Raw genomic sequence first — 11,739 nt, forward strand, 5'->3', positions numbered from 1 at the left:
ATATGTAGATTCACACACACACACACACACACACACACACACACACACACACACACACACACACACACACACACACACACACACACACACACACACACACACACACACACACACAGTACAACCCATCATTCACAAACGCTATTGTCATTACACACATCGCATCATCATTCACATTCACTGTAGACACACTTCATTCGTTCGTACTTGACGAACATGAAGAAGAATAAACTTTGGGAATCATTCACCCTCTGACGATAATATTCGATTCTTCAGTGGACCTCATACGGATTGATACAACGTACAGTTACGTGTTTCACGTTCTAATAATATATACCATTTCATTCTTCACTCGTTTGATTCACTGTCTTGAGCTTCTTAGGTCGTTCAGCCCGCTTACATAGTTTTTAATATATTATGAACAGACGATTTTCCTCATCTTAAGGGAGACATATCGAACTTAAGGAGTTTAATAGAGCCTTCATTTCCCACTGCACTGCTAGTGCTTGTTCCTAAGGTGGATTAAATCGTCTGAGGGAGTCCAGATTAAAGAGGTTTGTTAATTTAGGGATCGTTGTTGTTCCACGGTTTTCACAATTTACGTTATTTTCTTGTAGTTTTCACTCGGTTTTTCATTTATCTTCTTCTCTGTCCTTTCTGTACTAAAGGTGGAGAGGAGGGGGGAAGACGAGGGGAGGGAGAGGAAAGAATAGGAGGGAAATGAGAGGAGAGGAGAGAACGGTCAGACAGGGAAGGAAAAGGCTACGTGGGGGTGGAGAGGAAGGTGGGAAGGAGACATGTGAGGCTTAGGCATGGGGAAACAGAAGGTAAAATCTAGGTGGGGAGTAAGAGAAGGAAAGGAAGCAGGCAGAGAGAGAGAAGCAAAAGGTCCAGGTAAGAGTGGAAAGGCAGAAAAGAGTAGGCAGGGAGGCAGGAAGGACGTGGCAGAGAAGAGAATGGTGAGACGGGAATGAAAAGAGAAAGATAGACAGGGATGGAAGGGGAGGTTAAATGGGGAGCAGGAAGGTTGAGGTAGGGAGGATAGGACTAGACAGTGAGACAGGAAATGTAGGGCAGGGAGATGGGAAGGAGGTAGTCAGAGGAAGGGAAGTGAGGACGTCAGAGACAGGTGGGTAGAGGTAAGCAGAGAGGGAGTAAGGGGTGGCAGAAAGGGAAAGGGAAGGCAGGTAGGAAGGCAGGGACAGAGCAGAGGAGGCATAGAGGGAGGCTTACTGAGAGTCAGGCTGGGAAGAGAGAGAATGGGGTTGTAGGGAGGGAGGTAGGGAATAGGCAGGCAGGGAGGAAGGGTAAGCAAAGAAGGAGTTAGGGGTTGGGGAGAGGCAGGGTAAACAGAGAGGGACACGGGGGTTTGGGAGAGGCAGGGGGGTAGGCAGAGACAGGGTAGGCATGGGGGCTTGGGGTGGTTTAGGCAGCTACAACCCGCCACACTCTGCCTTAGCGTTGTAAACTTCCCGCACTGTTATGATGCTGCTCCATTCTCGGCCTGGGATTACCATTATACTGCTACTGCTGCTCCTGCTGGGGGTTATCTTGGTGGGGTTATATAGGTGGGGTTGTGTATTATCGTAATGGGGTTGTGGGTTATCGTATTGAGGTTGTGGGCTATCGTAGTGGGGATGTGGGTTATCGTAGTGGGGTTGTGGGTTATCGTAGTGGGGTTGTGGGCTATCTTAGTGGGGTTGTGGGCTATCGTAATGGGGTTGTGGGTTATCGTAATGGGGTTTGGAATCACCTTAGTGGGGTTGGGGTTATCTGCTTGGGGTTGGGGTTATCTGCGTGGGGTTGGGGTTATCTGCTTGGGGTTGGGGGTTATGACGGTAATGCTGAGGTGGTATTGTCTTACGGGGTTAGGTGTTTTTTTGTTAATTGTTGGGTGTGTATGGGATATCTTGGTGGGGTTATCTGGGGTTATCTTTGTGGTATTATGAGGGGTTATTCTGGTACTGCTGGTAATACATTAAAGGGATATTCTTAGTGGCTGGTCCTTGGGAAATTATGAAGCTGAGATTATCAAGGGTTATCCTAAGCCTGTTTGGATTATCTGGGGGTTATCTGCCTCATTCCCAACCCTGGATTAGTATTATAAGGCCAGTGCTGGGGTAATCTTGGTGGGGTTAATGGGGTTGTGGGGTTAATGAGGTTATTGGGATTGTGGGGTTATCTTGATGGGGTTACTGGGGTTATCTTAGTGGGGTTGGTGTGATCTTGGTGCTTCTGAAGGTGCAGTCTTCGTGCTTCTGGTGTGGTGGTATTTTCCTGGGGTTATCATGGTGGAGGGACTGTAGTTAGGCAGGATGCTCTGTGGTTTTCTTAGTGGTGATGGGGCTGTTTTGAGCCTGGTGGGGTTATTTGGGGTTGCCTGCTCCATTCTCCGTCTGGGGTTACCATTATACTGGTCCCGATGCTGCTGAGGTTATATGGGAGTTATATGGGGTTATGTTGCTGGGGTTTGTTATTGGAGCTGTTTTGGGGGCTGTGTTTTGGGGGCTGTGTTTAGGGGGCTGTGTTTAGAGGCTCTAGTTTTCGGGGCTGTGTTGAAGGGGCCGTTTTGCTGGGGCTATCATAATGGGGTGGTTGTTATCATTGAGCTGCTGGGGATGTAGGAGTTATCATAGTTGTGGGTAGTAATAGCTTGCTGGGGGTTATCTTGTGTTTGTGGGGTTATCTGTGAGTTACGTTGAGTTATCTTGGGATGAGCCTGTCTGTTATGGGGTTATCATGGAGGTGGGCCTATCAGTTAAGGGGTTATTATGGGGGTGGACTTATCTGAGGTTAATTTGCGCTGTTGCTGTCTTATTTGCGTGGTCCTTTCTGCTTTGTTTTACTTTAGATACTTTTAGAGTGTTAATCACCGATTCTGTAAATATTAATACTCATGCACACGGTGTGGAAGTGCTTTATTAACAGGAAATTTTGTATTAAGAGTGTGGGGGATCGGGATCAAAGCATGCAGAGTGATTAGATAATAACGTTTCCTGCCATTAACTCGGGATGGACTTGAACTTTTCTGACGGCTAACTGCACACGATGTTAGTCAGGTGAGGGTGTGAATACTTGATTGTGAGTGTGTGAATGCTGTCACTATTAACCTAATTTCTGGAACAACCTTTTCCAGTTGACTCCAGAGGACATTATTCAGCTGAGTGATTTTTAGAAGCGTGAAATTAATACATTAACGGAATTCTCGCATGACAGGGAGAGATGACTTATCATACAACCTACATTTAAAGTCCTTTGTTAAGTCCTTATAACTCCTTCAGTCAGATTATCATTTTCCTGCTGCGTAGAGTGGGCAGGTTGCGTTGTTTTTCGAGGCGGGGGAAGAATGGGAGGAATAGATGGTGGTGGTGGTCCTGACCGTAAGGTTTGCTTAGCAACCTGGAGCGTTACAGAAGACGGTAGTATAACTGTCTATGATATTATTACGGAAATATTATAAGTGCTAACTGGAATTGTTTACGCTTCCTCTTGGCCTCTCCGCTCCGTAGTGGGGAGTGGGACTACATAGTTTTGCTGTGCTTATTCTATTTTAACTATGAGCTAAGTATTTTATTCAGCATAGAGTAGTATATTATCAACATGCCCTAAAGATTTTATTTAGGTTAGGTTAGACTTGAATAGTACAGCAGTTAGATCCGGCTCTCATCATTTCACTGCTCAGAGGCTCTCCTAAGCTGAATACAGTAGTCTAGCAGTAGCAGTAATAATCTGCCGAAAGACGTCATCTTAGTGACGTGGTTAACGTGCGAAATGCCCTTTCGAGTGTGATCTCATCCAGGCTAAGAGAATAAGGTTAATAATATAAAAAATTACAGTAAAGTTGTTTAAGCAACACTTAGTTTCTGACGGTCGCTTGTGAATTGCAAGATAATGATATCGAGCTACGGGCATGTTTTATATCCCTGACGATATCACTGCGCAGTAAATCACACTGCACACTTGGATCAAGATAAGTCCCATCACACCACACCATGCCTGACATCAGTTTGGCAGGGCCGTCATTGTGTTGGATCACCACAGTCACCATCACCACCACGTCCAACAGTATTAGGTAAGAGCACACACACACACACACACACACACACACACACACACACACACACACACACACACACACACACACACACACACACACACACACACACACACACACACACACACACACACACACACACACACACACACACACACACACACACACACACACACACACACACACACACACACACACACACACACACACACACACACACACAGAGCTCCCTCCCCCCTACACAGTGCACAAAAGCACAAAGCAGCCCCCAAAACAATCGCCAGGCAGCCTCCCCCCTCTCCCCCAAGCACTGCCCCTTTTGTGCCGGACTGGAAGGGAGGAGTGAGGGAGTGTGATGACCGGCCTCACTGACGTTCATTTCACTCGTCATTATTCCGTGTTAGGCGGCTGTCACTCCCACTCTGGCCATCACAGCGCCAATTATCATCAGACGGCGGCCCGCTCAAACTCCGCCACTCACTGGGTGTAGTTGTGGGCTAAACCAATCTGTGTGTCGCGGGGGGAGGGGGGTGTAGAGCTGTGTGTATGGGGGGGAGGGGGGATTGTGTATGAATTTGTGTACGGGTGCGTGCGTGCGTGAGAGAGAGAGATTTGTATATTTTTTCGTGCCTGTCACAAACTGGTTCCAATGTTCTTGTATTAACACTATGACATTCTCGTCTTCTAAGGACTTGACAAGATTGACATGTCCACCACTGCTTAATCGGAAGCTGCTTTGGGCTGTCTTGTCAAAGGAGAGTTTGCTAACTTTCAACTTGCGATCTTCCCTATCATCATAACTCTACTTCCATCTTTCATAGTTTGAAGGAATGGTTTCTCTAGTTAAATACCTCGTATGCTTCTTCCTACACCAATCAGACATTTGGTATTGATCTCACCCCTCCATGCGTTCTCCTTTGGTCTATCTGTTGCTTGCTACTGGTTGCAGTAAGTATTTAAGAGATGTATGAATTATCAGCAATATACGAGTATTAATTCCCTTATGCTTAATGTGTTATGACAATGAAGTGTTATCTTGAAACAGTATATAGTTATTCTCTTTGCTTTCATTATCGTCATCCCTAATATACCGGTATGCTTTGGAAATTTGACAAGGCATCAAGGATAAGCCATCCTTTGCCTAATCTGTTGTTCCTTTCCTGCTCAGTTCATACTTATCCTTTGAGATCCAAGACCACCGCCTCTACCAGCGTTGTAATAATCGTTCTTAGTGCCTTTCTCTTCGCATTGTGCACCACCATTCTTACAGGTAGCTATGGGAAAAGTGTGTGCAGTGGGAAGTGTAATGCTGTTGTGGGATACGGCTATGAGGTGTGGTAGTGTGAAGTCTGTCTGTTCTGTTGCACAGTGATTTTATACTGGGTCTGCAGTTGCAATAGTTAAGAAATTTTTAGCATTTTTGCTGAAGATATTCGGACACAAGATCTTAAAATTTTACATTATAAAAGCAGTTAATGTTTTGGGAATCATTTCGATTAAGTAGCTTTGTAAAACGTAATACCTTCCACAGCGTTTTTATTATTTTTTTTTTTTTTTATTTTTTTTTTTTTATAGCTAATTACATGCCAAGACCATACAGGGTATATGCCGGCAAACATGCATGCAGGATTGACATGCTTTTACATAATGTCAAATTACCGACTTTTCCATTATGTCGTAACTTCGTCTGGTGGACGTTAAGTCAGCGGGGATCAGGTGGGGGAGGTGCTGAGGGAAATCAGATATTCGGCCCACCACTAATGTCTGAGGCGATGCAATATTCATCACGGGCGGATCTTTCTCCGTTCTGGTTGCAGCGTTCATCAACAGCGGGCCCTTCTTTGTCCTAGTTGCAGCCTTCATCAGCAGTGGATCACCCTCTCGATATGTATCACTGGTAGATCTTTCTTTGTCCTGGTCATAGCGTTATCAACAATGGATCTTCCTCTCAATATTTATCATTGGTAGATCTTTCTCTGTCTTGGCTCCAACGTTTATCACAAGTAAATCTTTCTCAGCCAATATTTCGGTATTCCTCATGAGTGGATCATTCGGTAATAGTAACGAGTGAACGTTTGTCAGTATTTTCCATGTATGAGTTTCTCTCTTGGTTACAGTAATGCATATATCTTTTTCGTCAATATTTTTCAAGAGTATCGTTTTGGACAAGGGTGAAATACAGTTCATGACTGGATCTTTATCAGCAATGTCTGAAACGATGCGTAAATAATCACAGATGGATCTTCTCTGTCTTTGTTTTTGTTCTCATCACCATTCGATCTTTCTCATGGCAGTAATATTCGAGTGGATTTTTGCAGCATTGAACGGGAGTGGATCTTCCCTATTAATACTGGTCAGGAGTGGATCATTCTCTCGTGCCAGCAATATCTTTCGTGAGTAGGTCTTGCTGCTCTGTCTGCATTTCGTTACAGGTGGATCATTCTCTGTGTTGGTTGCATTATTTTTCACGAGTGGATCTCCCTCTGTCAGTAGCCATCACCAGTGCATCATAGTCTGTTGTGTCTGTTTTATCTGTGAGGCCCACTATGCCCCCTTGTCAGTAATTCATGGTTGTTGAATTTTACTCACTCCATCGTCAGCGGCATTGAGGCAGAGCGATGTAATTTGTGTGTCTGGGATAACAGGACGCATGCTTGATATTGTAGTTTTCTGAGAGAGAGAGAGAGAGAGAGAGAGAGAGAGAGAGAGAGAGAGAGAGAGAGAGAGAGAGAGAGAGAGAGAGAGAGAGAGAGAGATTACAAACTACCTGGTAATTATGAGGTCATTTACAGCACTGCAGTTCTTTTACCTACCATGAGGAATATTAGTTTTTCTATTCTATTTATTCTTTATATTACACTGACGTCAATTTTAGTGTATTCTTCCAACCGTCACATGGTTTTATGAAGCTTAGGAGAGAATTTTCGAGCTGGAAGCGAAAGATAAAGACATCATTAACACCTGCATTACAAGAGGTCTCCCTAAAGCTGAGGAAAATTCTTAAAAGGAAGAACAGCTAAGATAGCACGTTACTGAAGTGGTAATTGATGCGTAGAACAAATGCCCCAAGAAAATCATCTCATCATACGAACTAATATTGAATTCTGTATGTCGTGGACCGGGTATGAATTTGAGCATACAGTACACTTCGTTATTAAAAGTTGGGAACACTAGGGAGTACGTAGTGTTAGCAAATTATTACGTGGGGATGTTGAGTTTCATGATAAGGTTTTAACAGGTGTGTGATGTGTTGCAAGGGTGTGATGTGTTGCAAGGGTGTGATGTGTTGCAAGGGTGTGGTGTGTTGCAAGAGTGTGATGTGTTGCAAAGATGTGATGTGTTGCAAGGGTGTGCTGATTTATGAGTGTATCGAGTGTTGCGGATGTGTTGTGTGAGACATTGATTTCTCTTATATTCATTTACATCATAAACAGTTCATAGATATCAACTGAATTATCGTAATGATATAGTATTGTCTCAGACACATTTATGATTATTTTAGGTACCAAGTTAGGCCTCCCATTCTGAAGTAAAAAAAAATAAATGAATAAAATGGGTTTTGGTGATGATGATGGTGATGATGATGATGATGATGATGATGATGATGATGATTTTTAGACTATAATCTACTGTATAATGAACTCATGACATGATATATAGGATTTCGCCCGAGGAATATCATGTAGTGTTGGCTTGCAGAGTATCAAAGTAGGTCCACAGCGAAAAGGGTGACGTAGTGTTGTCTCACGTTACATTTCTATTACCTTAACAAAATCCACATCACCTCCCCATCCCTCACCATCTGACCGTCATTCTTCCTTAGCCTTGCCATCTTCCACTCTTCCCCCACCAGTCCTGCTATGCTCTTCTCTTCGTCGACAGCAAAAAGTCTCTGGGAGCACCCATGTCATCCCCATCCCCTCCCCCCTCTTTCCTCTCACCTCATGTCCATCCCATACCATGTCTTCCCCCATTTCCGTGTTGTTCATTCCGTCTATATCCTCCTCCTCTCCCTTATCTTTATATCTCTTTGTATTCCATGTTTTTAGTTCTTGTTTCTTCCTTATTCTGTGTGTGCCCAGTTCGCTCGTATCCTAATTTCATCTTCATTAATTTCACATCCTACATCGTCCCTATTCCCCGTTTCCTGTTCCACATCTACTCCCCTTTTCCATCTCTCTCCCATGTTCCATTCCCCTCCATTCCCTGTCTGTTATCCTTCCCCAGCCCTTGTCATTCCCTTCATCCCAGTCCCCCCCTCCCACAAAATTCTCTCTTCCCTTCTCCTTTCTATACTCTTCTAAGTCCCCTCCTTCCTCTTGCCATATTCTCTTACATCTCAGGCCTGTCCCTCATCCCATGCTGTTTCTCTTCTGTGATTTCCATTTATCGCTATTTTTCCCTCCTCTTTCCTCCATTCGTTACTCCCCCATTCATTCCGACTCTCCTATCCTATGCCCTTCCTTCCTTGTCTCCTTCCCTCCCCTTGTCTCCTTCCTTCCTCCCCTTCTTTCCTTCCTCCCCATCTCTCCTTCCTCCCCGTCTCTCCTTCCCCCCTTCTCTTTTCCCTCCCCATTTCCCCTTCCTCTCCTTCTTTCTTTCCTTGTCTCCTTCCTCCCCTTCTCTCATTCCTTCCTTGTCCTCTTACTCCCCTTCTCTCCTTCCTTGTCCCCTTACTCCCCTTCTCTCCTTCCTTGTCTCCTTCCTCCCCTTCTCTCCTTCCTCGTCTCCTTCCTCCCCTTCTCTCCTTCCTCGTCTCCTTCCTCCCCTTCTCTCCTTCCTCGTCTCCTTCCTCCCCTTCTTTCCCTCCTTGTCTCATTCCTCCACTTCTTCCTTGTCTCCTTCCTCCCCTTCTCTCCTTCCTCCCCTTCTCTCCTTCCTCCCCTTCTCTCCTTCCTCACCGTCTCTCCTTCCTTCCCTTCTCTCTTTCCGTGTCTCCTTCCTCCCCTTCTCTCCTTCCTCTCCTTTCATTCCTTGTCTCCTTCCCTTCCTTGTCTCCTTCCTCTCTTTTCCTTCCTTCCTTCTCTCCTTCCTTGCCTCCTTCCTCCCCTATCTCTCCTGCCTCCTAGCCCCCTCCCCTCTCCCCCTCCCCCCCTTCTCTCCAAGCCCCCTCCCCTGCCATCCCTCCATTCCCTTCACCTTCAGAGCATCCATCACGGGAGGGCACTAGCATCTCGTCTTAACAGTGTCGCCGTCACCGTAAAACCTAACTAACGGCGCTATGAAGCAAAGAGGGGGAGAGCAGCCCACGCACACACACCCTCTCACCCTCACATCACCTTACATCACCTCCCAGCATCACCACATCCTTCACATCACAGCATCACCACATCCTTCACATCACGTACCAACATCACCACATCCTTTACATCACGTACCAGCATCACTACATCCTTCACATCACGTACCAACATAACCATATCCTCCACATCACATCCCAGCACCACCACATCCTCCACCATCATCATCACATCCTTTACATTACATCCCAGCACCACCCCATGCTTCACATTACCTCCCATCATCATCACATCATTCACATCACCTCCCACCATCACCCCATGCTTCACATCTCCTCCCATCATCATCACATTCACATCACCTCCCACCATCATCACATTCACATCACCTCCCACCATCACCGCATCCTTCACGTCACCTTCCACCATCACCCCATGCTTCACATTACCTCCCATCATCCTCACATCCTTCACATCACCCTCCACAAACACGACATCCTTCACTTTTTGTCATCAGTGTTTCATCAGTGTTTGCTGTCTTTATGGAGCATTATTCAGGAAAAAAAGACGCTTATTTTTTATTTACATTGTTATTTATTTGAGAGGTAAAACTAAATTTCTCCGTGTTCTGCATTATCAGCCTTTCATTAGTCTTTATTGGGGAAAAAATCCGACAACTTTACCATGCTCCCTATGATTCCGATCTTTATTATCCGTTATTGGGATATTAAGGGATAAGAAATAATGCTGTGATTACTTAACTCTTTACTGTTACCGGTATATCAGGCCCTTAGACTTAATAATATACAACTAATTACTAAGATTATTGTGGCTAATAGAGGAAATTTGCAAGATGGAGAGGTAATGACAAATGTATAACGAAAGTATTTTTTTCTCTCAAACTGGATGACTCGAGTAGCTTTTAATTTAATGCGAAAATTTATCAGTACCAGAAGCATTACAGGAAAGACGAAATCTGCATCAACACACACACACACACACACACACACACACACACACACACACACACACACACACACACACAGAAGCATTACAGGAAAGACGAAATCTACACACACACACACACACACACACACACACACACACACACACACACACACACACAGAAGCATTACAGGAAAGACGAAATCTACACACACACACACACACACACACACACACACACACACACACACACACACACACACACACACACACACACACAGAAGCATTACAGGAAAGACGAAATCTACATTGAAACACACACACACACACACGCTCACACGGGATTTACAATTTGAGATGTATAGCCGAAGACGTGGCCATTGATAACCCTTCATTTCGATAAATAACGACAGTGAACGAAGACTTCAGAAACCCAGCAATGCAATCTTCAAACTCCAACAGAGTTCAGAATATTGTATAAAAGATTCATAATTATTCGACTACATAATCAATTGAGGATATGCAGTTTTTTTTTTTTTTTTTGTTCACTTAATAACGCTAAATAACGATAAAGTGGGCCGTGATTTGCGGAACTCTCTGATGCCATCTTTGGAATCCAGCAAGCTTTTTAGAATGCTGTGTTACTGTTACATAGTTGATCAATAAGTAGAGCCATATTACCGTCCGCAGCTCAGGTAATAAGGAAAATATTATCGAAACTCCCACCATGCTCAATATTTTGAAACTGGGATGAAGGTAATTGAAATAGTGCACTGTATGATTTATTTCGTAAAGCACTTAATCAGTTAAATCTCTCATAAATAAATAAGTAAAAAATAAATAGCAATTGATATCACTCGGACGATATAGTTTCTCAGTCACCAGATACACAGAAACCAATGATGAAATATGGGAAAGTGAGAGAGAAGGAACAGCTCCAATTTTCTGTACCTGAGGAGTTCTTTTTATTTCTCTTATTGTCACACTGCAATCTCCTCAAATTTCCGTAGCCTTATCTTACTTCAGACACCGACTAATAATTCCATCTGAGAAATTTGGATTGAGTCATATTTATCGATGTTGTGATCAGTAGTCTGTTAACCATGTTTTATAATAATAATAATAATAATAATAATAATTATTATTATTATTATTATTTATTTATTTATTATTATTACTACTACTACTACTACTACTACTACTACTACTACTATTACTACTACTTCTGCTACTGCTACTGCTTCTACTACTTCTACTACTTCTACTGCATCTACTACTGCTACTGCATCTACTACTGCTACTGCATCTACTACTGCTACTGCTTCTACTACTACTTACTACTACTACTTACTACTACTACTTACTACTACTACTACTACTTACTACTACTACTACTACTACTACTACTTACTGCTACGACTACTACTACTACTACTACTACATACTGCTGCTACTACTACTACTACTCCTACTACTTACTACTACTACTACTACTACTACTAC

The sequence above is a fragment of the Coenobita brevimanus genome, chromosome 52, assembly GCF_032717465.1.
Source record: "Coenobita brevimanus isolate Jiangsu-jjx chromosome 52, ASM3271746v2, whole genome shotgun sequence".
In the NCBI taxonomy this organism is placed as follows: domain Eukaryota; kingdom Metazoa; phylum Arthropoda; class Malacostraca; order Decapoda; family Coenobitidae; genus Coenobita; species Coenobita brevimanus.